This window comes from Sus scrofa, chromosome Y (genome assembly GCF_000003025.6).
Source record: "Sus scrofa isolate TJ Tabasco breed Duroc chromosome Y, Sscrofa11.1, whole genome shotgun sequence".
Lineage (NCBI taxonomy): Eukaryota > Metazoa > Chordata > Mammalia > Artiodactyla > Suidae > Sus > Sus scrofa.
In genome coordinates this window covers 2,372,939-2,397,817 of record NC_010462.3, presented here as the reverse complement: position 1 = coordinate 2,397,817, position 24,879 = coordinate 2,372,939, and the positions used below count along the sequence as shown (strand labels likewise).

The 24,879-nt window shown below is 45.4% G+C and overlaps 1 long non-coding RNA gene across 1 annotated transcript in view; it reads left to right on the top strand.

The window, feature by feature from the left end:
- Positions 457-24,879, top strand: part of LOC110257884 — a 254,974-nt gene continuing 230,551 nt past the window's right edge. The window contains exons 1-4 of the long non-coding RNA XR_002340900.1: positions 457-630; positions 772-1,394; positions 5,619-5,758; positions 23,032-23,440. This is a non-coding gene — a long non-coding RNA (uncharacterized LOC110257884). The remainder of the gene's footprint in view (positions 631-771; positions 1,395-5,618; positions 5,759-23,031; positions 23,441-24,879) is intronic.

Below are 24,879 nucleotides of genomic sequence, written 5' to 3'. Positions count from 1 at the left end.
AACATGGATGGAACTAGAGACTCTCATACTAAGTGAAGTAAGTCAGAAAAAGAAAGACAAATACCATATGATATCACATATCTGGAACTTAATATATGGCGCAAATGAAACTTTCCACAGAAAAGAAACTCGTGGACTTGGAGAACAGACTTGTGGTTGCCAAGGGGGAGAGGGAGGGAGTGGGATGGACTGGGAGTTTGCGTTAATAGATCCAAACAATTGCCTTTGGAATGGATGAGCAGTGAGATCCTGCTGTATAGCACTGGGAACTATATCTAGTCACTTGTGGTGGAACATGATGGAGGATAATATGAGAAAAAGAATGTATATAGGTATGTGTGATTGGGTCACTTTGCTGTACAGTAGAAAATGGACAGAACACTGTAAACCGACTATAATGGAAAAAATTTAAATCGCTTTAAAAAATAAATTACAGCCCATTAACCACTTCCAAAAAAACAAAGGGGGGGGGGAGGGAAATGCTGTATTCACATTTTGGCTACCAATGTTACTTTTCTTTAAAACTCCTATAAACAGGACTCAAGCACAGTTAGGTTTTAGAGACCTAGGATGTCACCGACCATATGAAGTCCTTATCAATATTTCTGTCAAAGAAGACACCTGTTTCGAGTAAGTATTGAATAACTATTTATCAAATGATTTTTAATCAATACTTCTGTGGTGTAAGATCCATTGATTAACCTGCTGGTCCCTCTTCATGTTTAATGTGTTCTTATTTTATAATTAGAACTAAACCTGGTCCCTCCGCAGGACACTATTTGATTGGTTGAAGATGAAGATGTTGGGGGTGTTTGTTCATCTACCCAACTCGGGAAAAGCGGTGCTGTTCACTGCCCCTCCGTGACCCCGGGGTGATGTAGCTCCCTGGTGATCACCGTCTGCCTTGTCTCCTGTGAGAGCCAGCAGCCAGCTCTGCACACACCAGCTGTGTCCATTCCTGCAGCTGACTCTGCCGGGGTCCAGCTCCCTCCTGCCCACAGGGGCACGTTCCCTCCAAGAGGCTGGACTTTGCCCCGTTCCCATGAACCTTTCACAAGGTGCAAAGCCTTTCTTTACGTCTACCTGTGACTTTCCTTCCTGATTCCTTCCCCAAACGTGCATGCGTCTTTCTCTATTTCCAGTCCCTTGGGTTACGAACTCCCGAAGTGAAGAGAAATATACTGGAAGAACCAGAGTGTCTAGAGAGAAGGCTTTAGAAAGGACGGGTGGCTTCAGCACCCACCAGGGCAGGACATCCCAGATTCCAAGTATTTTCAATCTCTCCTCCAGATAAAAGGAGCAAATGCCAGCTGAATGGGTGGCCAACTGCTTCTGTCTGCCAGCAGTCTCGAACTTACTTTGAATAAGAGTGATGCACTGAAACCCTTTGAAATGTAAGTCGGTAAGATGCTTTAAAAGCTAAACATAGTAATACCAAAGGAATTTCTCTACAGTAGGATGCAGTCGATAAGCTACACCCTACCTTTCTCTCACATCACTATTTTCTGTGTATTTGAAACCCACTCTGTCACTGGAATTCACCTCTATCAACTCTGCTTTTCCTCCTTTGCCAATACCACCCCTCTGCCCCTTTTTTAGTGCTGCGCCCATGGCATATGGAGGTTCCCAGGCTAGGGGTGGAATCAGAGTGGCAGCTGCCAGCCTACACCGCAGCCACAGCCACGCCAGATTCTGAGCCACTCCTGCGACCCCACACTGCTGCTCAAGGCAATGCCAGATCCTTAACCCACTGAGAGAGGCCAGGGATCAAACCCACGTTGTCATGGACACTAGTCAGGTTCCTCACCGCTGAGCCATGACAGGAAATCCGCCCCCCCTCTTTTGAGAATAAAGTTCCTTTTCACCCTATGTTAACGAATAAGTTTCCAGGTGCAAAGGAAGCCTTAAATGGAGGCGTGCATCACTGCTGTATGGTTTAGCGCATCTATAGATGTAACACCAATGAAACTTATTAAACTCTCATAAAGGGTAGGTTTGAATACAGATGAAGGAAGAGACATTTTGATCCCATCTCTACATCTGTTTTGTCTAAGAGTCACCACAAATCAAGTATGTCGCCTTGCGACAGATTCTATTATTGGCCAGAGCAGAAGTCGGTCAGTTTTTATCTGTCTCAAAAATCTAAGGTTTTTGGCAGCACAATTTAAGAAAAGCACACATTTTGGAAGACTTAATGCTTTCACGAATGGGGCCAAGGACTGGCACTGAAAAGTAGCTGCAACTTTGAATTGATGATTGATATTTTCTTTGCCCTGGTTAATTCCTTCTTTTAAAATAAAGGATATAATCCTTTTCCTCATCTGTTCTTTAAAGAGCCATATTGCATTTCAGTAAAAGACATGTGAAAACAATCAGGGTATGAAAAAAGGACCTGCTGTGTAGCATAGGGAACTATATTCCATATCCTATAATAAACCATAATGGAAAAGAATATGAAAAGGAATATATATGGATATGTATATATGTATATGTCTTATGTATATATGTATATATCTTGATCACTTTGCTCTACACCAGAAACTAACAAAACATTGTAAATCAGAGTTCCCATTGTGGCTCAGCGGATTAAGAACCTGACATAGTGTCCATGAGGATGCAGGTTCGATCCCTGGCCTTGCTTGGTGGGTTAAGGATCCAGCATGGCTGCAAGCAGCAGCATAAGTCTCAGATGTGGCTCGGATCCTGCATAGGTGTGGCTGCGGTGTAGGTCTGCAGCTGCAGCTCCAGTTCAACCCATAGCCCGGGAACTTCCATTTGCTCCAGGTGCAGCCTTAAAAAACAAAAACAAAAGATTGTACATCAGTTAAAAATGGATTTACCTCAATTTTTCAATTAAATTAAAAAAGGATGGCTTAGTACACTTGATTCTTAAAAAAAAAGAAAGAAAATAATCAGGCTATGGAAAATGTGGCGTAAGAGATGCCAAAATGGACTATTATTTGTAAAAATACTTGGAATCATGATCCATATTCTATACGCATGATAGAAGCTTGTGAAGATGACATGGTTTCAGTTTAAAATAAATGCAACCATTTTAAAGTACATAAGGCCATTCTTCACAACTCCTGTCTTATTTGTGTGAACAATATGTGGCGACTTTGTCAGCGATTTGTTACAAAGTTACAAAGCAATGACCAGGGAGTTTTGAGATCAATGTGTGAACCCGCCTGCCAATATTAACAAAGAATAGTACTTACTGGATTGTTGCTGGTATTCATTATTCTAATAGTTTTTACTCATATTATTCAGGCTGCTATAGAAGGAATGATTTCATTCTTTCAACCTAGCAGTCTGTGGCAAGAATTCACAATCTGCCCATTATCGAAGTAAGCTAAAACGATCTTTCATTTTCTCCAACTGCTTTTGATACCTTTTTTCTACCTTAAGAAAGTCGGGTAAATTTACATGGTAATTTTTTTGCTTCATTAAATGTATATCCGTAATATCATGAAAAATGAGATGAATTCCCATAAGCTGGTTGTACTAAATTACAAAGGACGGACACTGGTTCTCTTTGTAAAGTGTATTTTAATTTTATTAGCAGGCAGAGCCTTAAAAGAAAGGAATTAAGTTCTATTACTTTAACTAAATACAAAGGAAAAAGAAGATTCAGTTGATAAAAGAAATAAAGAGTTGAGGAAGCTTTGTAGTTTCATCAAAATACTAATGCTTGACTGAAATTGTACTTCTAGCAGCATCTCCCTAGTTGTCTCAGACAATCCATCCGGCTAACAACAAAGAGAAACAAACAAAGAGATTGAAGAGATCAGAGAGCCATCAGAAACATCATGATTTTCCAAGATATTTTTAACTGGACACAAAAACACTCCTGGTAAAGGAAAAGACTGATATGTTAACAAGGTGTGTTGTTCCCAACCATTGGGCCATTTTTAAAAGAGAAACAGTCAAGCCACAGATTAGGAGATGATAATTACACCATTTTAAAATTGCAACTCTTTATAGCCTGAATATATAAAGTGCTCCCACAAATCAATAAGTAAAAGACTGACAACCCAGTTGAACAGTGGGCCAAAGTTTGAACGAGCAGCTCACACTTGGGGCATCCAAATGCCTGATGTAGCCACGAAAATGATACACAACCTCATTTGGCACCAGGAAAATGTATATTAAAGCCACAATAAGAGACCTCTACCCAAGCACTGAAACAGTGACCGTAGACAGACTGACATCAGAAAGTGCTTGCAGAGATACAGAGCAAGAAGAACTCTTTTACACTGCTTCAGGTGGGAGGGTATAAATTAGTACAGCCTTTTGGGAAATGCTTTGGTGGTACCTGTGAAAGGTGATCATAGATACACCTGGTTCCATTCTTGACATAAACATGTACATACCTCTGCCCAAAGATTTGTCCAAGGATGTTCACAGCATCACTATTCACTAAAGTCAAGAACAAGAAGGAACCAAAATGTTTGTCAACAATTGAAGGAATAAATAAATTGAAGTGTATTCATACAAAAGAATAGTACATAGAACTAAAAAGTGAATGAGGAGCTCCTGTCGTGGCTCAGCGGAAACGAATCTAACAAGTATCCATGAGGGTGCAGGTTCAATCCCTAGCCTTGTTCAGTGGTTTAAGGATCTGGCGTTGCCATAAACCATGGTGAAGGTTGCAGACGCAGCTCAGATCTGGCATGGGTGTGGCTGTGGTATAGGCTGGCAGATGCAGCTCTGATTTGAACCCTGGTCTGAGAACTTCCATATGCCGTGGGTGCAGCCCTGAAAAGAAAAAAAAAGTGAATGAACCACTCTATGAAACAACATAGATAAATCCTATAATATTAAGTGAGAGAAACTAGGCAGAGTAATAAATACTGTGAGTCCATTTATACACCGTTTCTTTTTTCTCTATTTCATCTAGCCTTTATTATATTTTTATATACAGTCTTTAAAATTTTTATCTTCCATGATGGTCTATCTCACGAGATTGGATAGAGTTCCCTGTGCTGTCCAGTGGGACCTCATTGCTTATCCATCCTAAACGTCATAGTTTGCATCTACGAACCCCAAGCGCCCCATCCATCCCACTCCCTCCCCCTTCCCCCTTGGCAACCACAAGTCTGTTCTCTATGTGTGTGAGTCTGTCTCTGTTTTGCAGATAGGTTCATTTTGCCGTATTTTAGATTCTACGTATAAGTGATATCATATGGTGTGTGTCTCTGTCAGACTTACTTCACTCAGGATAATCATCTCTAGGTCCATCCATGTTGCTGCAAATGGCATGATTTCATTCTTTTTTATGGCTGAATACTATTCCATTGTATATATGTACCACAGCTTCTTCATCCATTCCTCTGTCAATGGACGCTTAGGGTGTTTCCATGTCTTGGCTATTGTGGATAGTGCTGCAGTGAACCTAGGGGTGCAGGTATCTTTTTGAATTACAGTCTTGTTTCCAAAGAGGCAGGTTGAATCTATGGCATTAGAATTGAGGAAACAGTTATTTTGGGCATGGGGAGTGTTAATTATGGGGAGGGCACTGGAAGATGCTTCCCCGATGCAGGTAATGCCTGGTTTTTTGACCTGGAGGGTGGTGGCGTGGCCCTGTTCACGTTGCCATCTTTCATTTCCTTGAGCAGGTATGACGTGCGCCCTGTTCTTCGTCATGTTCACCAAAAGTTTATAAACTTTGTGATGCTACGTGTTCAAGCCACCCACATCCTGGACCGAAGGATTGACTTTGAATGAAACCAAAACTCCTGTTCATCGCAAGCCAAAGGTAAAGATAATTCTGTTGAGATTTCTATGAGCTTCATTTTTTTCCATCTCTTTCTCTCCCCCCCCGCCCCGCTCCCCCCCTCCCCACTGGAATCGTCTCTTCTTTTGTAGCTTTCGCCAGTATTAAAATGGTACGACGTGGTTTTCCAGAAACGATGTTACACGTGACGTTTTTAACTCAAGCCCAACACCCTCAAAGTGGGTGAGGCTTGCTGGGCTCAGTGATTTTCAACCAACATGTGAGCGAGATCAAGGACTGTGTAGACACACACACTGTTTTCGCTAGGCTGGTTTTAATGACAGAGATGCTTTTTTATAGTTTGTTACACAGCTGTTTTTCTTTTTCTAGCTGTGCCTGTGGCATATGGATGTTCCCAGGCCAGGGGTCGAATCGGAGCTGCATCTGCAACCTATGTCGCAGTCACAGCCACAGCAACACCGGATCCTTAACCCACTGAGCGAGGCCAGGGATTCAACCCACATCCTCACGGACACAATGTTGGGTTGTAAACCTGCTGAGCCACAGTGGGAACTCTGGTCAACCTATTTTGAGCAGAGTCACTGAAACTCACTAACTTGGCCCTTAGTCTGAACACTCAAAGAAGAAAAAAAAACAAAAACAAAACAAAAACAGGAAAGGCAAGTCTTTAATGCCTATTCACAGTGAGTAACGCAATTATTTCCCTGTGCACAGTCCTGATGGCGACATTTGTCACTAAATGGCCTCACTCGGGACTCTGCGAGGCCACCTTCCAAATATTTATGTGCCGATTATATCTGAACATAATACAGATATAATCAAATTATGTGTCATTGAAATAGTTGTTGGCAAAAGCCCCCACGTAATGTCATTCTCTTTATTCCTTCCCTGACACATCTTAGAACTAACCCCAAATTTCACCGTGGCTTAGAGACCACATGGGATGAAAGACGTGGAAAAACAGCCCATGCACATAAGTTTCTTTGATTTTTTAAAATTTTATCGGCGTATAGTTGACTTGCAAGTTTATTTTTTCAATAGACTAAAAATCCAATCCGCTCTCCTCTGTCTGCGATCATTTAAATTCTGTGCATTCTTTTGTCTGATGTATTCAGGCTTCTAAAGCCACATGCATAAGGGCATTTGTCAATAAGAAGATCAATAGTGAGCATTTATAGTTTCCACTACAGTGGGGAAAACAGATTAGAAATGATTTTGTAAAAGATAGTGAAAGGCTACCTCTGAAAGAGCCACTGCAGTAGACATAGCCAGTGAGGGTTTGGGAGATGGAGGTAGGTCTTACACCGCTGTTGTGACAGGGGCAAGACAGAGCCGCAGTTCCATGGCTGCGAAATAACTGTATGTTCCAAACTAGCTCTGGATAGTCCTTTATCAGTTACGGTGTTAAGTCCAAGTGCTACTAGGAAGAAACAGGGTCAGCATTTGAAACCAGCAAATCTCAACCATCTGGAGGAAATAACGCACTTCTCTTCGGACCTAACCTTACGAACAAAAACACAGGCCAGTGCGTGTCCTGGAGAAAGTCACATATCTTCTGGGGCTCGATTTCCTTATGTTTAAGATAGGAGTTACAATACTTCACGCCTGTAACACTGTGATGGAGGAGTTACCTGGTGGCTCCGTGGGTGAAGGATCTGGCGCTCTCTCTTCTGTGACTCAGGTCACTGCTGTGGCTTGGGTTTGATGCCTGGCCCGGGAACTTCCTCCTGCCTCGGGCATGGCCAAAACACGCAAATTGAGACTGTGCTGGGACTCCAGTGATACACGTGATTGAGAACATCATTCTTATGCAGGCGTTTGCCTTTCTCCAACTACTAAGGAAGGACAGGGCTTTCTCTTAAGCCTACCACTGCCTCCCACCGGACCGCTGCCCCTACAGAGAGGAGCTGTCCTGCATCCTCTCACTTCCCCACGTATCATTACCACTTCCCTACTTCTGACGCTTACCTGAAGCTCCTGGTCCCTACGAGCCTTAGAAACAAAGTTGTCCTCCCTCGTGATCCGCAAAAGTGAGTAGACTTGGAAAGGACCCTTCTAACCCTAAGCCCCTCTCCTCCAAGGCGGAGGCTGGACTGGTATGTGCAAAGAATTGCCACTGTAGCCCAACTGTGAAAGCAATTTGCTAACCACCCACCAGGCCACAAGGAATGTACTGAATATGTGCTCGATACACTGTTGCATTAGTTCCTATCTGTCATGTGGAGGCTGCTCCCTGCGTTGGGGAACTACAGGGAAATACAGCAAGGGAAGAATGTTTGATTTTCTCCATCTTTAAAAGTTTGATTGAAGTAGAGTTGATGTACAATGTCGTGATAATTTCTGTTGTGCAACACAGTGATTCAGTAACACACACACACATCCATTCTCTTTCAGATTCTTTTCCCATATGGGTTATTACAGAATAGTGGGTAGAGCTCCCTGTGCTAGAGAGCAGGTCCCCATTGGCCAGTTCTTCCATAGACCTCAGTGTGCATGTGCCAGTCCCAGACCCCCAGTCCATCCCCCCCCTCCTGCCCCCGCTGCCCAACACCTGTTCCCTTTGGTCACCATGTGTTTGTTTTCAAAGTCTGTGGGTCTGTTTCTCTTCTGCCAATAAGTTCATTTGTATCCTTTTTTTTTTAAAGCTTCCACATAGAAGTGATATCCTAGGATGCTTGTCTTTCTCCCTCTGCCTCACTTCACTTAGCATGATAACCCATCATCATCTTCCTCTTATCATTCTTAAATTGCAAATCCCCCCCCCCTTTTAGATTCAGGTCTCCTGGAAGGGCACATCCTCCTTCACTCTTTTACATGCAAATCACAACCTCTTTCTAGGGAAAAACAAAACAGAAACCAACCTGAAATCTGTGGATCTGGTCCTAGGATGGCCCCTCCCTCGTCTTCCCCTCTCCCCCTCCCTCAGCCTCCTGAGACCATGGAGGCGGAGACAATTGGGATGGAGGCATCAAAACTGCTTTTGCTTACACTCACTCACAGCCTCTCCAGCGCTGCACCATTCGGAGGTACAGCTTGGCCCCCTCATCCGTCTGGATCATCCAGGGACCATCAGAAACAGTTCTGTCTAAATGCACTTGGAGAGAGAAGGAAAGAAACCTTTTTCTCCACACGCCCTTGCATCTGATACCCTTGCCATCTGCCCGTGTCGTGTCGCTTGCAGAGAATCACCCCTTTCCCCTTTCACGCCACACGGGTGGGCAGCCCGCCATGATCGCGATGCGTCACCTCGTGTAGCTGGCGAGTCATTTACCCAAGGCAGCAACTTCAAGGCCAGCAGCAAACACCTCCCTATGCACTGCCTGATAGTTGGGGGAAACAGAAGGCAAGCAGGCAAGAGCAGTGCTAACGGCACTGCTAGGCTGAGCAGAATATGTGAGTTTTATCAAGGGATTTGTAGGAGGCGTGGGCAGCTGTTGCTGGGACTGGCACCACAGGGGTAAAGCAAGGAAGTTGCCAAAAGAGAGCATTTCAGAATCAGGTGTGGCACTTAGGGAATGGTGATAGCAATGAGAAAGCTCGCTCTAGAAAGCAGGGCTTCCCGGCCATGACCATGACAAGGACAAGCTAGAAATGGTGCAGACGCCACCGCTTAAGAACCACTGCAGGGCTGTCTTGCATTACCACCTCTGTTTGCTTTCTTTCCCTAATAAACGCACAGGTCTCTGAAAGAACAGGACCCATTTACCAGGCTCCAGTCCTTATGTAAATATTTCCAGGTCTAGCTAGAAAATTATTTCCGATCCCTTGGTCATTCTCTGTGACCTGCTGTTGTCTTTTTTTAAAATTTCCCTATGTGTGGCTGTGTGCGCGCTCCTGGTGTACATTCATTTTGTTGACGGTTGGCTTTGCAGTTGCATTCCCATGCAGATCAGCAGTTGACATTAGGCAGATGTCTTAATAAAACTCTGTTTACTGGGTTACAAAGTGGAAGCTCTGATTCAATGGAGAGAAGCTCTGATTCAAGACAGAAGGGCTTGGGCACGATCCCAGCTGTAGATTTCTGCAGAAGGCGAGCTTGCAGACATGCAGAAGCGAAGTCCAAGTCCCAGGCAGAATGGCGAAGTGCAGCCTGTGGTTAGCTGTGCTGCTCCCATCCTTCCTTGAAAACCTCAGGGTTAGGTTAGGGATTAAGGGTGGGGTTAGAAGAAGGCAAGCTTGCACACATGCAGAAGCCAAGTCCAATCCCAGGCAGAATAGCGAGGCACAGTCAGCAGTTAGCAGTGCTGCCACCGCCCCCCTCATCCTTCCTTCCTAACCCCCAGGAAGGAATTAGGAGTTAGGGTTAGAAGAAGGCAAGCCTGCAGACATGCAGAAGGCAAGTCCTGGTCCCATCTGGAATAGCAACGCACAGTTGGTGGTTAGCAGTGCTGAGTCCCATGCTTCCTGCTGGCCCCCAGGTCTCTCTGTCGTATTCTCTGCCTGCCTGTCCCCCTGCCCTGTTACTCTCTCCTACTGTCTGCTCCCTTCACTCCAGTGAGAAACAAAACAAAACTTTATAGCTGTCTTCCTGGTAGCTGTGCCTGGTAGACACATTTACTTTCAAGTGTAAACTCTCTTGCCAATGTTACTTTAATTCACTAAACTGCATGAAAACAGGTGCAGAGGTTCGTGTGTGTGTGTGTGTGTGTGTGTGTGTGTGTGTGTGTGTGTGTGTGTGTGTCAGGGCTGGTGCAAGACCTCCCGGAAGCCCATGTCTGTGGTCTTGGTAAGGCTCCCTTTCTACATGTTCCCCTACAATCTTCTGGTTTTCCTTTGGTGAGGCTCCTTATTTTATATACAACCCGTCTGCAATTTTCATTCCCTGTTGGCAGGAACCATGTCCGTCCTGTTGGCTATAATTTCTTTAGTGTCCAACACACATGGAAGAGACCGTCTAGGTATTTTCAGTTTCAAATGAGAAAGCAAGAGTACGATAGCTACGGTGATGTAACGATAGCATTGGTTCCGTTGGGGGGAACATCCTCAGATTAGGACCGAGCCAGCTCTGTAGAATATGCCACAGAGTGTGGGAATGCCTTGGGCTGTGGGGGGTGTTGGCTCTCTGTCCAAGTTGACCTCCTGGTTTATAGACACTACTGACAGCCTGCAAGCTCAAGAAACCTGTCTTCTCTGTGTTACCTTGGTAACTCCTGGGAGGCCTCTGATCCTGGTGGGCTTGGAGTCCAGGGAGAGACCAAAAATGACCTCTCACTAATGTAGAGCCGAAGGGATGCTTCTATCTCTAGCAGGAAATGGTATGTTCATTCCTGATTCTGCTTTGACAGAAGACGCAAGAAGCCAGCTGGGGGCCAGATGCTCCAGTTGGCCATCAAGAGTTGAGTCACTTTCTTGCCAAAGCCTGTGTCCACTCACACTTCTGCCTGGAGCACATCAACTCAGCCACCTGTGACCGTATAGAACAGATGGTTGATCTTCTAGGGCCAAAGGCAAGAAAGTTGTTCATTTACGTGACATATTTTTTTTTAAAATGCCCTCTTGCAGGAGAAGTGCAGCCCTGTGATTGAGTGGCTTTCCTTTTTCATTCTGTTGGGAACAGATCATCAGAGAGAAAGGTCTTGATGACATCATGCAGATCCTACCATGAGGAGCCAGGGAGAAAAGGGGAACAGCTTTCCACTCTACATTTCTGTGCTGGAAATTGAGACTGGAACAAGAGAGGAATCTGTGAAAGTTTTGCTTGAGGGCTCAGAATTCAAACATATGTCCCTGCAAATGGACCATATGTTCCAGTCTTTACAGAGGCGAAGTTCCCGGGGCATCCTGGGGTTTCTCTAAGTAAAGATTAAAGTTCAGCAAATGCCGTCCACGCTGGTCCACTGACTTTTGCAGCTGGCCAGCCCTTGTGTAAATCACGCAATTAGCCTCAGATAAACGTCCTAAGCTCCTTTTCTCCTTTCTGCTGTCTACTGGGTCCTCCTGGGAGTTTACATCCCTGGGGAAACTGCGAGTCTGTTTGGCAGAAACCATTCTTTATACATGTGCACGCCAGAGGATGTCAGGGTAAAAGAAGCTATGGCTATCGGGTCTAGCAACACAGCAGCCCTGAGTCATTCATGGCTACCAAAAATCTGCGCCTCTCCCCCAGTTCGGCGGCCACATGCTGCTCCAGAATCAGGAGGTCACAGTGATGATGACGAAATACAATGGATAGATTTTATCTGTCTGGCAAAATCTTAGGTGATTTTGTTTTCACCCAGGGATCCAGGATGCACAGGGGCCATATCCTTTTTAAGGTGTAGCCAAGAGACAGAACTTTTCAGAAATCCCCTGTAAACCAAAGGAAGTCCATGTGTTACAAGCAACCCCTCCAGTTTCTGCTTTTTTAAAAAAATCTCCCTTCACCCTACCCTTTCCATGCAAAGCCACACAACTGGTTTAAGAGAAATGTCTGATCTTAGCCTGGCTGGAGCAGTCATCATTTTTGGTCGCTCATTGGTTGTAACCTTTTTAGTAGTCGAGCTTTGAGATTTGAAAGGCACGTTCAAAGCCTGCCGCACCCATCATCAGACCTCGCTGTGCTTGTAGAGATCCGGGAAATAATAGAGACATCCCACAGCAACTATGTAGGGCAACAGAATGAGGACAGTCAAACAAATACAAAAGTATGTGTTCTTCTTCCTTGAGTGTCTTTGGTGGGTCAGGGAAGAGGGAAGTCATGGCTGCATATTTTCTGGGTTGGTTATTAGGACTCCTCGCAATTAACCTTCAGAGTTTTCCACATGGTATTTCTCAACCAAAGTGTGGCACAGGAGTCCTGCCTCCAGGGTGTGGTACCCAACTTTTTCCTGTCAAGGCAAGTCAGACACACTGGTGAGAAGAGCAGGTGGATCTGAGAAGTGTGAGCCTGGAAAGCCCACTTGGGTAGAACTCCCACCACCCAGAGTCAAGCCTCTCTCTGCCACTCAACTTTGGTAAACCCCCCTTCCACCTGCCCTTCCGAGCCTCAGCTTCCTTATCTCTAAATTGGGCATAATGTTACCTGTTCTGCCTCACCAGGCAATTTTTCTGGCTTGATGGTGACAAATAGACAAAAGGGCTTTTGCTGTTATGTTTGAAGACCCCTGAGATCTTGAGCCCAGGTGTTCTTCCCAGTGAAACAGCTCTTCAGGCTTGAAGCAGCTAAATCATCCTTTGAGCGTAATCACAATTAACCCTGAACTGCATTGCTGTATTTTTTTTTCATTTTTAAAAAAGTTTTATTGAGGTAGAGTTGATTTGCAATATTGCGATCATTCCTGCTGTACAAAGTGATTTAGTTATACATGTAACACATCCATTCTCATTCAGATTCTTTTCCAAAATAGATGATCTCAGAATATTCAGTAGAGTTCCCTGTGCTAGAAAGCAGGTCCCTGTTGGCCAATTATTCCATAGACCTCAGTGTGCATATGCCGGTCCCAAACCCCGAGTCCATCCCTCCCCCCACCTGTTCCCTTTGGTAACTATAAATTTGTTTTCAAAGTCTGTGAGTCTGTTTCTGCTCTACAGATAAGTTCATTTATATCCTTTTTGTAGATTCCCCATATTAGTGCTATCATATGATGTTTGTGTTTCTCTTTCTGATGTACTTAGTATGACAATCTCTAGTTGCATCCATGATGCTGCAAATGGCTTTATTTTGTTCTTTTATATGGCTGAGCAATATTCCATTGTGTATGTATACATACGTCTTTATCCAATCCTCTGTCAAAGAACGCTTGCGTTGTTTCCATGTCTTGGCTGTTGGAAATAGTGCTGCAATGAACATTAGGCTGCATGTATATTTTCAAATTATACTTTTCTCCGGATAGATGCCCAGGAGTGGGATTGCTGGATCATATGGTGGTTCTGTTTTTAGTTTTTTGAGGAACCTCCGCAGTGTTCTCCATACTGGCTGCATCCAGTTTACATTCCCACCAATGGTGCAGGAGGGTTCCCTTTTTTCTGAGCCCTCTCCAGCATTTATCTAATGTTTGTAGTTTGTAGACTTTTTGATGACAGCCATTCTGACTGGTGTAAGGTGGTACCTCACGGTAGTTTTGATTTGCATTTCTCTATAATGAGCGATGCTGAGCATATTTTCGTGTGGTTTTTGGCCATCTGTCTGTCTTCTTTGGGGAAATGTCTGTTTAGACCTTCTGCCCATTTTGAAAGTCTTTGCTTTAGACGGAAAGTTTGATTGTGGTGGGAAGAAACCCATTGCTTCTTGGTTCTTCACAATACTGGTGTGGATTGTGGTGATTCCTTGGAACACAGAGGCTGGGAGGGAAGGCTTCCCATCTTTCAACCAAGCTGGGACGTTTCAGAAAGGAAACACTGGTAATCAGTCCTCTGGAGAAGCAGGTGTAAATCAAGACTATCACAGGCAAGTCAGGGCCTGTGGTGACCTTATCTCTAAGGACAGAAATAGAAAATGGCCAGCAGGATGACAGTGACATTTAGATTTACGTCCAGGATTCCACATCCGGATTCTGCTGGCAGGTCTACCCTTGTGCTTGTGTTGGGGTCTCAACAGTGATCCTATGAATCCTTGCATGTGGGTGAAGTCTAGACCAACGCTTGATCATGTCGCCCATTGCTAATCAGTTACACCATGTATCATACTGACTGTTTCAATGTATCCTGTTGCTAGGTGACCACTGTAGTCAAGGGTCTGACTCTATTTAAAAAAAAAACAAAAAAACAAAAAAAAAAACCAAGATGGAGTTCCCACTGTGGCACAGAGGAAATGAATCCGACTAGGAATCATGAGGTTGCGGGTTCAATCCCTGGCCTCGTTCAGTGCGTTAAGGATCTGGCATTGCCGTGAGCTGTGGTGTGAGTCACAGACACAACTCGGATCTGGCGTTGCTGTGCCTATGGTGTAGGCGGGCAGCTGTAGCTTCTTCAATTAGATCCCTCGCCTGGAAACCTCCATATGCCCGCAAGTGTGGCCCTAAAAAGCAAAAATAAATAAATAAAGTAACAACAACAACAGCAACAAAAAACAAAAAACAAGGTAAAGACTTTTACCAAGATTTAGGGGGTCAGGGGAGAGAATAACCCCTATGAGTTAAGTTTCTGCTTGGGTGCATCAGAGAAAGGAACATTTCAGCTGGGTCTTGAAGGTTGAGTAGGAGTTCCCCAGAAAAAGATACGTGACACCCTTTTTTTTTTTTTTTTTTTTTTTTTTTTTTGCTTTTTAGGGCCACACCTGCAGCATATGGAAGTTCCCAGGCTGGGGGCCAAATTGGAGCTGCAGCCACCGGCCTATGCCACATCTCACAGCAGATTCGAGCCACATCTGTGACCTACACCATGGCTAACAGCAAAGCCAGATCCTTAACCCACTGAGTAGTGACTCCCTTTTTTGTGGTTTGATTACTGATAGCTTTCAAAGCCAACCCTCCCCCGCATTCTCTTTTGTCCTACCTCTGGACAATCCAATAAAAAAAAAAAAAAGTCAGGAGCTACTTTCCCAGAAGGCGTTAGGAAAATTCAAGCCAGGAAAATCCCAACTCTCGGGCATGTAGGGATGCTTACCCTGGCTCAGCCCCCGACACAATAAAACCTAGAGCCTCCCTCCCCTCCCACTCTCATTTCACTTTAGATCAACCCGGAGACTCTCTCCTCGGGAAATGCTCCTGCTGGCTTCTGTCTGAGTCACAAACTATTTCCAACACATGGGAGCCTGTGTGTCATTTGTCCTTACCTACATATACCCCTGGGAAGGTGGCTGACTAGCATCTCTCAGGGGTTGCTGCTCTCCCAAATCAAACAGCACCCTAGCTAGCTGAGCACACAGCCATCGCTACATAAAAACACCTGTCACGGAGTGACGTGTGAAACACACACAAAGCAACGCAGCCACTGTTGTGAAAGACAACCTCAAACTATTTAACTTCCCAACTTCCCAACTAAACCCTGGGTTCTCCCCACACCTCAAGTCCAACATAACCTTTTGCAAATGTAACTTTCCAATCTGTGTAGCTGTTGTCATGGGAAGGGAAAATAATCTCACAGAACCCACTTCCAGTTTACAGAGATGTCTTGGATCTGACTTTCTTGTGGTTCCAAGCCAAGGAATTTATTTATTTTTTTTTAATAAAGATTTTTAGTTTTTCCATTATAGCTGGTTGACCGTGTTCTGTCAGTTTTCTACTGTACAGCAAAGTGATCCAGGTACACATACGCGTATACATTCTTTCCAAGCCAAGGACTTAAACTCCTTGTCTTCGTGATCTCTTGCTGTGTAACACATTCCTAGAAGATCACTGGCTGAAAATAGCACACACTTATCACATGCGGAGTCTGTCTCTCAGGGTCAGGCCCCCCAGTGCAGCTCCCACTGGGTGTCATGAGGTTGTAGCCAGGGGGTCAGCTAGGACAGTGGTTTCATCCAAAGACTTGGATGTTGTTGAAGGATGAGCTTCCAGAGTCACCTGACTGTCGTCAGGATTTTTGAGTCCTGACGATTTAGGGATGGCTGTTAGCTGGAGCCCAGGGATTTAGGGATGGCTGTTACCTGGAGCTGTCCCTCTGGGTACAGCTCTTCTCTTGACTTCTCCATACGGTTGCCTATTTCTCCAAAGTCCAGCACAAGAGAAAGGATCTGCTGGAAAGACAGAAGTCACCCTTGGATGTCACCTAATCACAAGAATGACAACCCGTCTTTGATGTATTGCTTAGAATCAAGGCACCAGGGGAGTCCACGTGCAAAGGAAGGGATGAAACAGGATAAATCAGGAGGTAGGCTTATCTTGGAGTCTGCTCATGGCACGCCCCAAATCCAGGAACACACACTTGAAGTTACGGTCCTTGCCTTGGTGAACCCACCTTATCCATCTCCTCGCAAGAGACAAGACAGCATGACAGCTGGACGAGAGTGGTATAAGCCAGTGCTTCTCAGCCCTTTTCCACAATTGGACCCGAAAGTGCTTTTCCACACACCTGTTCCAAATCCACCCTTGATGAAGTTTTAACAAATATACTGCTTCTCTCTTCTATATTTCTGAACTCTGTACATAAAATCAGTATGATTCTTTTTTTTTTTTTTTAATGCACAGGTTTGTTTTGTTTTGTTTTAAATACACAGATTTTTAACTATTTTATTTCCTTTCCTCTCCTTTTTTGGCCACTCTGCAGCATATGGAGCTCCCGGGCCAGGGATCAGATCTAAACCGCAGTTATGACTTAAGACACAGCTGTGACAACTAAGGACCCTTAACCCACTGTGCCTGGCCAGGGATTGAACCTGCATACCAGTTCCAAGATGTCACCAATCCCATTGGACCACAGCAGGAAGTCCAAGTATGACTCTTTTCACATCCCAAGACTGAATTTTCACCCCATTTGGGACAGTAACATCTTTAAAGAATGCATACCCTACAGTCAGACTGCCTAGATTTCTCTCTCCTTTGCACCACTTACCAGCTTGGTGATCTTAGGCAAGTCCCCAAACCCCTCTGCACGTTCATGAACTTTCTTAATTGTAAAGGAGCATCACAGGAACATCTACCACTTAAGGTTGTTACGGGGATAAAAATGACACAGTGTGTGTGACGTACATGGGACAGACTTAGTCGGCAGGAAGAGCATAATAACTCCTGGCTTCTGTTCCTGCAACGTGCAAAGCACCATGCCTAGCACCGGGAATACCAAGGCAAAACGAGAGCCTCAAGGAGGCTTTGTCAAAGGAGACAGAACAATGACAGAAGGTACGGTATGTGCTATAAGAAGGTTAGAGTCGAGATGATTGGGGCATAGAGAAAAGGGGGTGCCTAAAATTCCAGGAGGAGCGAGGAGAACAGGAGAAGGAGGTGTTTCTCAGAGAAAAGAGAGAGCTGAAGAATGAGAATCCATTTGAGAGCTGAGGAAGGAAGAACGGAACGCAAGCAACGGCAGTGACTGATGGAGAGGAAGAAGAGGATGAGACAGGTCACCACGTGGTAGAACATGATATTTCCCCCCAAAATTTGCTGGCAGAAATGTGTGCTTTTTCAGGTTTCTTTTGCTTCATTCATCTATTCATTCGTCTACACACTTATCCACCCACTATCATTCCATCTGTCTCTCCATAGACCTGAGTTGCCCATCCTTCTGTCCATTTGCCCACCCATCCTTCTATCCATCTGTCCATCCACCTCATCCTTCTATCCACCCATCCACTGATCCATCCACCAGTCCACTTTTCTGCCCATTCACTTGTCCATCTATCCATCCATGCACACATCTACTTATCCATCCATTTACCCACTCACCCGTCCACCCACTTACCTATAGCCCCACCCGTCTCTCCATCCATCCAGCCACCCATCTATCTACCCCTACAACCACCAATCCACCTTTCTACCCACCCACCCACCCATCCACCCATCCACAAACCTACCATTTATTCACCCATCCCATCCTTCTTTTCTTCCATCTACCCATTCATCCATCCACAAATCCAGCCATCCATCAACCCACCCACTGATCCATCCATTTATTTACCGATTCTCCCACGCTCTCCGTCTGTCCCTTCATCCACCCTCAGATCCATCCATCCATCTATCCATTTATTTACTCCTTTTCCCGTCCTCTCCTCCCAACCATTCACATCCTTACATACATTCATCATCTCTCTTTCCACAGAGGTTTTCAGGTGGCTTGGCAAGACACCTAAAATATATATATATATATATTAAAAATACGTAAATAAACCAACAGTGTGATAAACAAACCAAATACAGAAATCAGGTCAGCATGGAAAGGAGAGAACCTTGAATAGGGACACAGAGGAGAGCCAGGGATTCGGTGTATAGAAGCACACATCCCTGTGACGCATTATACTGCCAGATGAGGGTCCTACATCTGGCCTGCTAACCTGTGGGGCTGCTTCTGCTTCCAAGGTGGCCTCTATGTGTTCAGACAAGACTACAGAGAAATGACTGAAGTCGAAAGGGAGGCATCTCCTAACGTGTTGACTGTACTTCATCTCCATCAAACACCTGGTGGCATTTGAGCAGACACTGACAAATACACTCCCTCTCCCCATTTATCCTTCACCAGCATCTAAAGTGAGTTGGGCCGTGGAGGCAAGATGCAGCTGATGACACCTGGGTCGGGATTCAAACACTTCCCCCTGAAAATCCATTTTACTCCTTGGCTGTTAGCCACATTTACTAAAGGAAAAATGTATACTTAACATGTCGCAAAAAAAAAAAAAAAAAAAAAAAACTCTGCAAAATACCTAAATATAGATTGCTTCATTACCTTCAAATCAGCCCGAAAAGAAGACAGAGGCTGGCGCTCTGGAGGAATCAAGAAGCTGGGGAACCGTGGTACCGTCTGCAATCAGGAGGAATTACAATTATGGCACCAAGCACTAATCCTGGAAAATCAAAACACAGTTAGGCAGCCACGAAATCCCCTTATAAAAGACACTCATCGTTATCCAGCCTCTTTCCCCCCCTAGAAAATGAAGCGTCGGAGACATCATGCCAGCCCTTAGCCGTTTGCCGTAGCACGGTCATTATTCTTTATGGCGCTCCTGAATATACTCATCAAACCCAAAACCAAGTTCACCTTCCAAATGCATGCTCTCGTCCTTCCACGTAAAGTTAATCAAAGTTGTAAAAGTGCTCTATTCCGTATCTTTATTTGTCCCCACGGGGACAGGGGAGTAACAAAAATGGGATGCACTGGAGAAGCGCAGAACTCAGCCAAGAATCCTTGAGATGTTATTGTCTCCTGTCTGTGCTCGAAAAGAACCCGCGTGGAGATTAACCCTCTCCTGGAAAACACTGTATGGGCTTCTGGAGAAGAGCTTGCCTTGTCGTTAGGAAGTTCTTTCGTATGTCTAACCTGACTCCTTCATGCTGTAGTAATTTGGGGGTCCTGAACTGAACATTAGAAAGAATCTGTGTATGTTTTCCAGGGTTCTTAAAATACTCTGAGGCCATACTCAAACCTTCACAGAGTTCCCATTGTGGCTCAGGGGGTCAAGAATCTGACTAGTGGATTTCCACTGTGGCTCAGAGGTAATGATCTGACTTGTATCCATGAGGACATGGGTTTGATCCCTGGCCTTGCTTAGTGGGTTAGGGATCTGGCATTGTGGTCAGCTGTGATGTAGGTCACAAACACGGCTCAGATCTGGCGTTGCTGTGGCTATGGTGTTGGCCAGCGGCTGCAGTTCTGATTTGACCCCTAGCCTGGGTTCAAACACTTCCCCCTGAAAACCCATTTTACTCCTTGGCTGTTAGCAGCATTTACTAAAGGAAAAATGTATAAATGTATTTATAAAGGAAAAATGGGGCTTTTTAGGGCCCCATATGCCATGGATGTGGCCCTAAAAAGCAAAAAAAAAAAAAAAAAAAAAAAAAAAAAGGATCTGATGTTGCTGTGAGCTGTGGTGTAGGATGCAGATATGGCTCAGATCCTGCGTTGCTGGAGCTGTGGTGTAGACCAGTGGCTACAGCTCCACTTTGATGCTGAGCCTAGTAACTTCCATATGCTGCAGGTGCAGCCCTAAAAAAGAAAGAAACACTTTACGACACCAGTGGAAGAGGGGTCTACATAGCTTCTTTTCCTTCCTTATGTCAACACCTTTTCTAGAACATGCCAGAATCAAACCATACAGGATATTTCGTGTAGGGCAGAGATGGTGTTTCATCCTGTTTTGTACGCATACCACACAGCATATTTATGGGCCCACGATGAATATTCATACATCTTCCTGGAAAGAATGAGTAAATCCATGTATCGATACTTCCTGATTCAATACAAACCACTTCAGACAAGGTTACTGAATTATTTCTGGGTTGAACTATGTGCAATTGATATTCTCTGTAGGTCAAAATCAGTGGAAGAGCAACGGCATGCCAATATTTGCATTCTCCTGCTGATATTTATAACTTTTTTCCTTAGCGACATCAGAAAAAGTAGTTTGAGTTGGGGATGTATGAATAGCATTTCACCTCGGGAAAATAAGCAAAGTGAAGATCGGATAAAAAACTAAAATATTCCATTTGGGAAGGCACTCTTTTGATTAAGGGATCAAGCTTGGGTCACTGGGGATGCTTCTTTTCGTGTGTGTCCAACAAGCTGAGGCATGTAGACCAGCAAAGCAGGTGTTGCATCTTTTCTGGACTTAGCCTGAAGAGCTAATGAATCTGTTAAAAATGAGCATCAAAGGAAAATCTGAATAGACATTTTCCCAAAGAAGACACACAAATGGCCAACAGATTCATGAAATTGTGTTCAACATCACTAATCATCGGGGAAATGCAAATTGAAACCAGAGTAAGCTATCACCTCGCACCTGTTAGAACGACCTTTATAAAAAAAAAAAGATACAAGATAACCAATGTTGGCAAGGATGAGGAGAAATGGGAAGCTTTGTGCACTGCTGGTGGGAATGTAATTTGGTGCAGCCACCACGGAGAACAGTACGGAGGTACCTCCAGAAATTAAAAATACAATCACTGTATGATGCAGCCATCCCACTCCTGGGTGTTTATCCAACGAAGACAAAATTACTATCTTGAAAAGACACCTGCACCCCTGTGTGCATTGCAGCACTATGTACATCAACAGCCAATTCATGGAAACCACCCAAGTGTCTGTCAATGGATGAGTGAAGAAATATTCCTCTAACTGGCACAGTTTCTCTAAAGGATGTGGTAAGTTCAGGTAGATACCTAGTACTCCTAGGGGCTTTCATTCAGTGGATGAAACATATGTTTCACTTCTGTAGCTAGAACAAGTCGGAGACATATAAACAGGAACACAGGGGGTTGGGTAGGGGCAAGAAAGTATCAAGAATTGAGGAAAAGCAATGTAAAAACGTTGAAAGCATAGTCTTTTCAAGTCGGCTCCCCACCCATCTGACTCTCTGGATGCAGGACTTTCCATGCTAAGCCCCAACATCCTCAGCCAGCCGGGATGCATATTTCCATCCTGTTTCCAAATAAAGATAAATTTGTCCACGGAAGAGGGGAAAAGATTGGAATTAACCACCCAGCAGAGAGATTAAATTATTCATTTGTTCAAACCCTGCATTAAAGAGTTCCTCCTGTGGTTCAGGGGTTATGAACCCAACTAGCATCCATGAGGACATGGATTCGATCCCTGGCCTTGCTCAGCGGGTTAAGGATCTGGCATTGCTGTGGCTGTGGTGTAGGCTAGCAGTAGCAGCTCCAATTCCATCCCCAGCCTGGGAACATCCATATGCCCTGGATATGGCTGTAAAAAGAAAAAAAAAAAGTGGGTTACATATTTGTGATGGTTTAATTCTGTGGTAAGGTGTTTAGGGTAAAAAAATTGTGATACAGGCTACTTTCAGTAAATATATTACCTATTGGAAGTAACATATATATCATTAACATATCTATAACATGTATATAAGTGTGTGTATACGTATTATATGTATGTGTGTATATATATGTATGTGTGTGTGTGTATATATATATACACAGACAGGACTTAATGATAAACCTTAAAAACTAGGCTCATTGGTTTTGTTTGGTTTTGTTTTTTGAATGCAAGCTAGTTGGGTAACATTTCCATTCGTCTTGCCTAGCTCAGTGGGCTCTGATGACACAATGGGGGTACAACGAACACAGATCAAAAGTAGGAAACTGAAACATGTGCTCCCAACACTTAAGTAGGGCATTTTGCTCTGACAACGAATCAGGTTGGGGGGGGGGTACCCCACAGCGGGCCACCAGGAAATGGCAGCGTGCTGCCTTGGACTGAGTGAGAGATGGAGTCTGGGTGACCTTTAACTGCCTGGTCCAGTTTCTGGAGGGATAAAAGGAGCATCTTCAACATCTCCCTCTTTGGTTGTTCCTTCCCCTGCCGTTTGCAGAGAGCCAGGAGGTCTCAACGTGTGTCTCTCTTGGCTGGGGCGGGAGGTAGGGTGGGAGCTGACACACCAGCCCTGCCATCGCCTCGTGCACGGAGTCACGGAACGGCTTTCCCACGAAGGCACAGGTCCTTTCTCCCGCTGTAATTCTCCTTGCAAGACGGGCGTTGCTCTGCGTAGCTGCAGACAGAGACTGCTGCTCTCGACACACATTTCTCAACTGTCGGTGAGCTAATAAGCGTGAGACTGTTCACCTGCTGGGTTTCTGTGAGTAAATGTTATTTCCCAACTTACCATAAAGTCCACCCTAAGCGCAGAGGGTCCGTTTGAATGTACAGGGGTCATAAGGTCAAAAGCCACCCAGGAAATACCAATTATAATTCCATAAAGGACACCTGTGCAGCCCACACAGGGCACAGCCGCCCCCTCCTCACCCCTCATTGCTCATTTCGTGGCTCATTTCCAGACCGCGGCCACCTGGATCCATTAGGCGCGCTAATACCTCTGGGGAACGCCACCTGCCAATCAGGAAAAGCGGGGAATCTGGATCCGTCTTCAAACGCTGCTCCTGCCCCCGGCCAGGGCAGAGGGACGCTGGCTGAGGGCAGTGTAAGAGCCGTGGGGACGTGGTCCTGGATGCACGAGGAAGAGCTGACCGTGCCGCGTTCCACGTCGCTGAGCCCTGCCGCGCGCCTCGTGGGCCGCCTGGGAGCCCTCGGCGCGCTGGGAAGCCGTGGGAAGAAGAGAGGAAGCTGGCGTTGGTCAGGAGCCCGATTCTAAAAGGACACCCTTTGACTTTTATACCTTTGGTCTGAGAGTATGGCGGGAACGAAGAGAAGAAGCGGAGGCAGAAAGGACTGAGCCGGCGGCCTTTGGTAGGTAAGCTCTGTGCGGAGCTCTGTTCTTCCGCAGCCCCAAGCCCGCCTTCCCCGTGGGTGGGACAGCGGTCATGCTGCCTAAGGTTGAGGGGGCAGGCGTACGGGTACCCGCTAGGACCACGTAGAGACGGTTAGCTCCCTAGGCTGATGCTGGCAGAGGGGAGGCTGCAGAAACCAGGCGGTTGAAACCAGAGAGAACAGACAGCAGGATGCACGACCGGGGACGCCATCCTGCCTGGGAGCCTCCTGGCGCCCACTGTGTGGTTCCAGCCCAGCTGCCTCACCTCCTCCCAGGAGCCTCTTGGAAGTGCACATTCTCAGCCCCACTCGAGATGCCCCCGCCTCAGTCAGGGACTCGGGGTGGGACAGGTGGGCACGAGGGCGTGAACTCAGCAGTGAGTGGTTTCACTACTCTTTTTCGTTTAAAACCTATTTTGTGTGTTGAAGTCTAGTTGCTGCACAGTTTATGTCCGTTGCAGGTATCTACCATCGTGACTCCCTACTTTGAAACGTTCTATTGCATGTGTCGTTATTATAAAGTATTGGCTATATTCTCCGTGTTGCACAGTATCTCTTTGTGGCATATTTTATACCTAAGAGTCTGTACCTCTTACTCCCCTCCCCTCCCCTGCCCCTCCCCCCGCTGGTTACCACTGGCTTGTTCTCTAGATCTGTGAGTCTGCTTTGTTCTTCTTATACTTAGTTTGTTGTATTCTTTTAGATTCCACATATAACTGATGTCATAAGTATCTGTCTTTCTCTGACTTCACTTTGCATGATACCCCTCCCGGTCCATCCATGTTGCTGCAAAGAGTATCTGCATGAAAAAGCACTTCAAGGAGATTCAAGTACATGGTCAAGGTTGATCGCCATGGCTTAGAAGGAGGACTTTGTTGGTTTAAAAAAAAAAAAAAAATTAGGAGTTTCTGTCGTGGCTCTGTGGTGAATGAATCCAGCTAGGAACCATGAGGTGGCGGGTTCCATCCCTGGCCTCGCTCAGTGGGTTAAGGATCCAGAATTGCCATGAGCTGTGGTGTAGGTCGAAGACACGGCTCGGATCCCACATTGCTGTGGCTCTGGTGTAGGCCCGCAGCTACAGCTCCAATTAGACCCCTAGCCTGGGAATCTCCACATGCCACAGGAGCGGCCCTAGAAAAGGCAAAAAGACCAAAAAAAGAAAAAGAAAACAAAACCGATGTTTGGGAGAAACCGAGAGATGAGGCAAGTTTGCAAGAAAATATTTGCGGCGGGAAGAAGAGGACAGGGCTTCCTTTTTAACCCAGGCGTGTGAGATGGTACAGGGCAGGGTAGAGAACCGGGTCCACTGGTGAGGTGGTATTCCCACCAGTGGGCACTGAAACACAAGGCTGGTAGAATCAGGTTGAAGGCTGGCCTGAAGCTGAGTCCAGGACAAGGACCAGAGGTACCTAGAACCC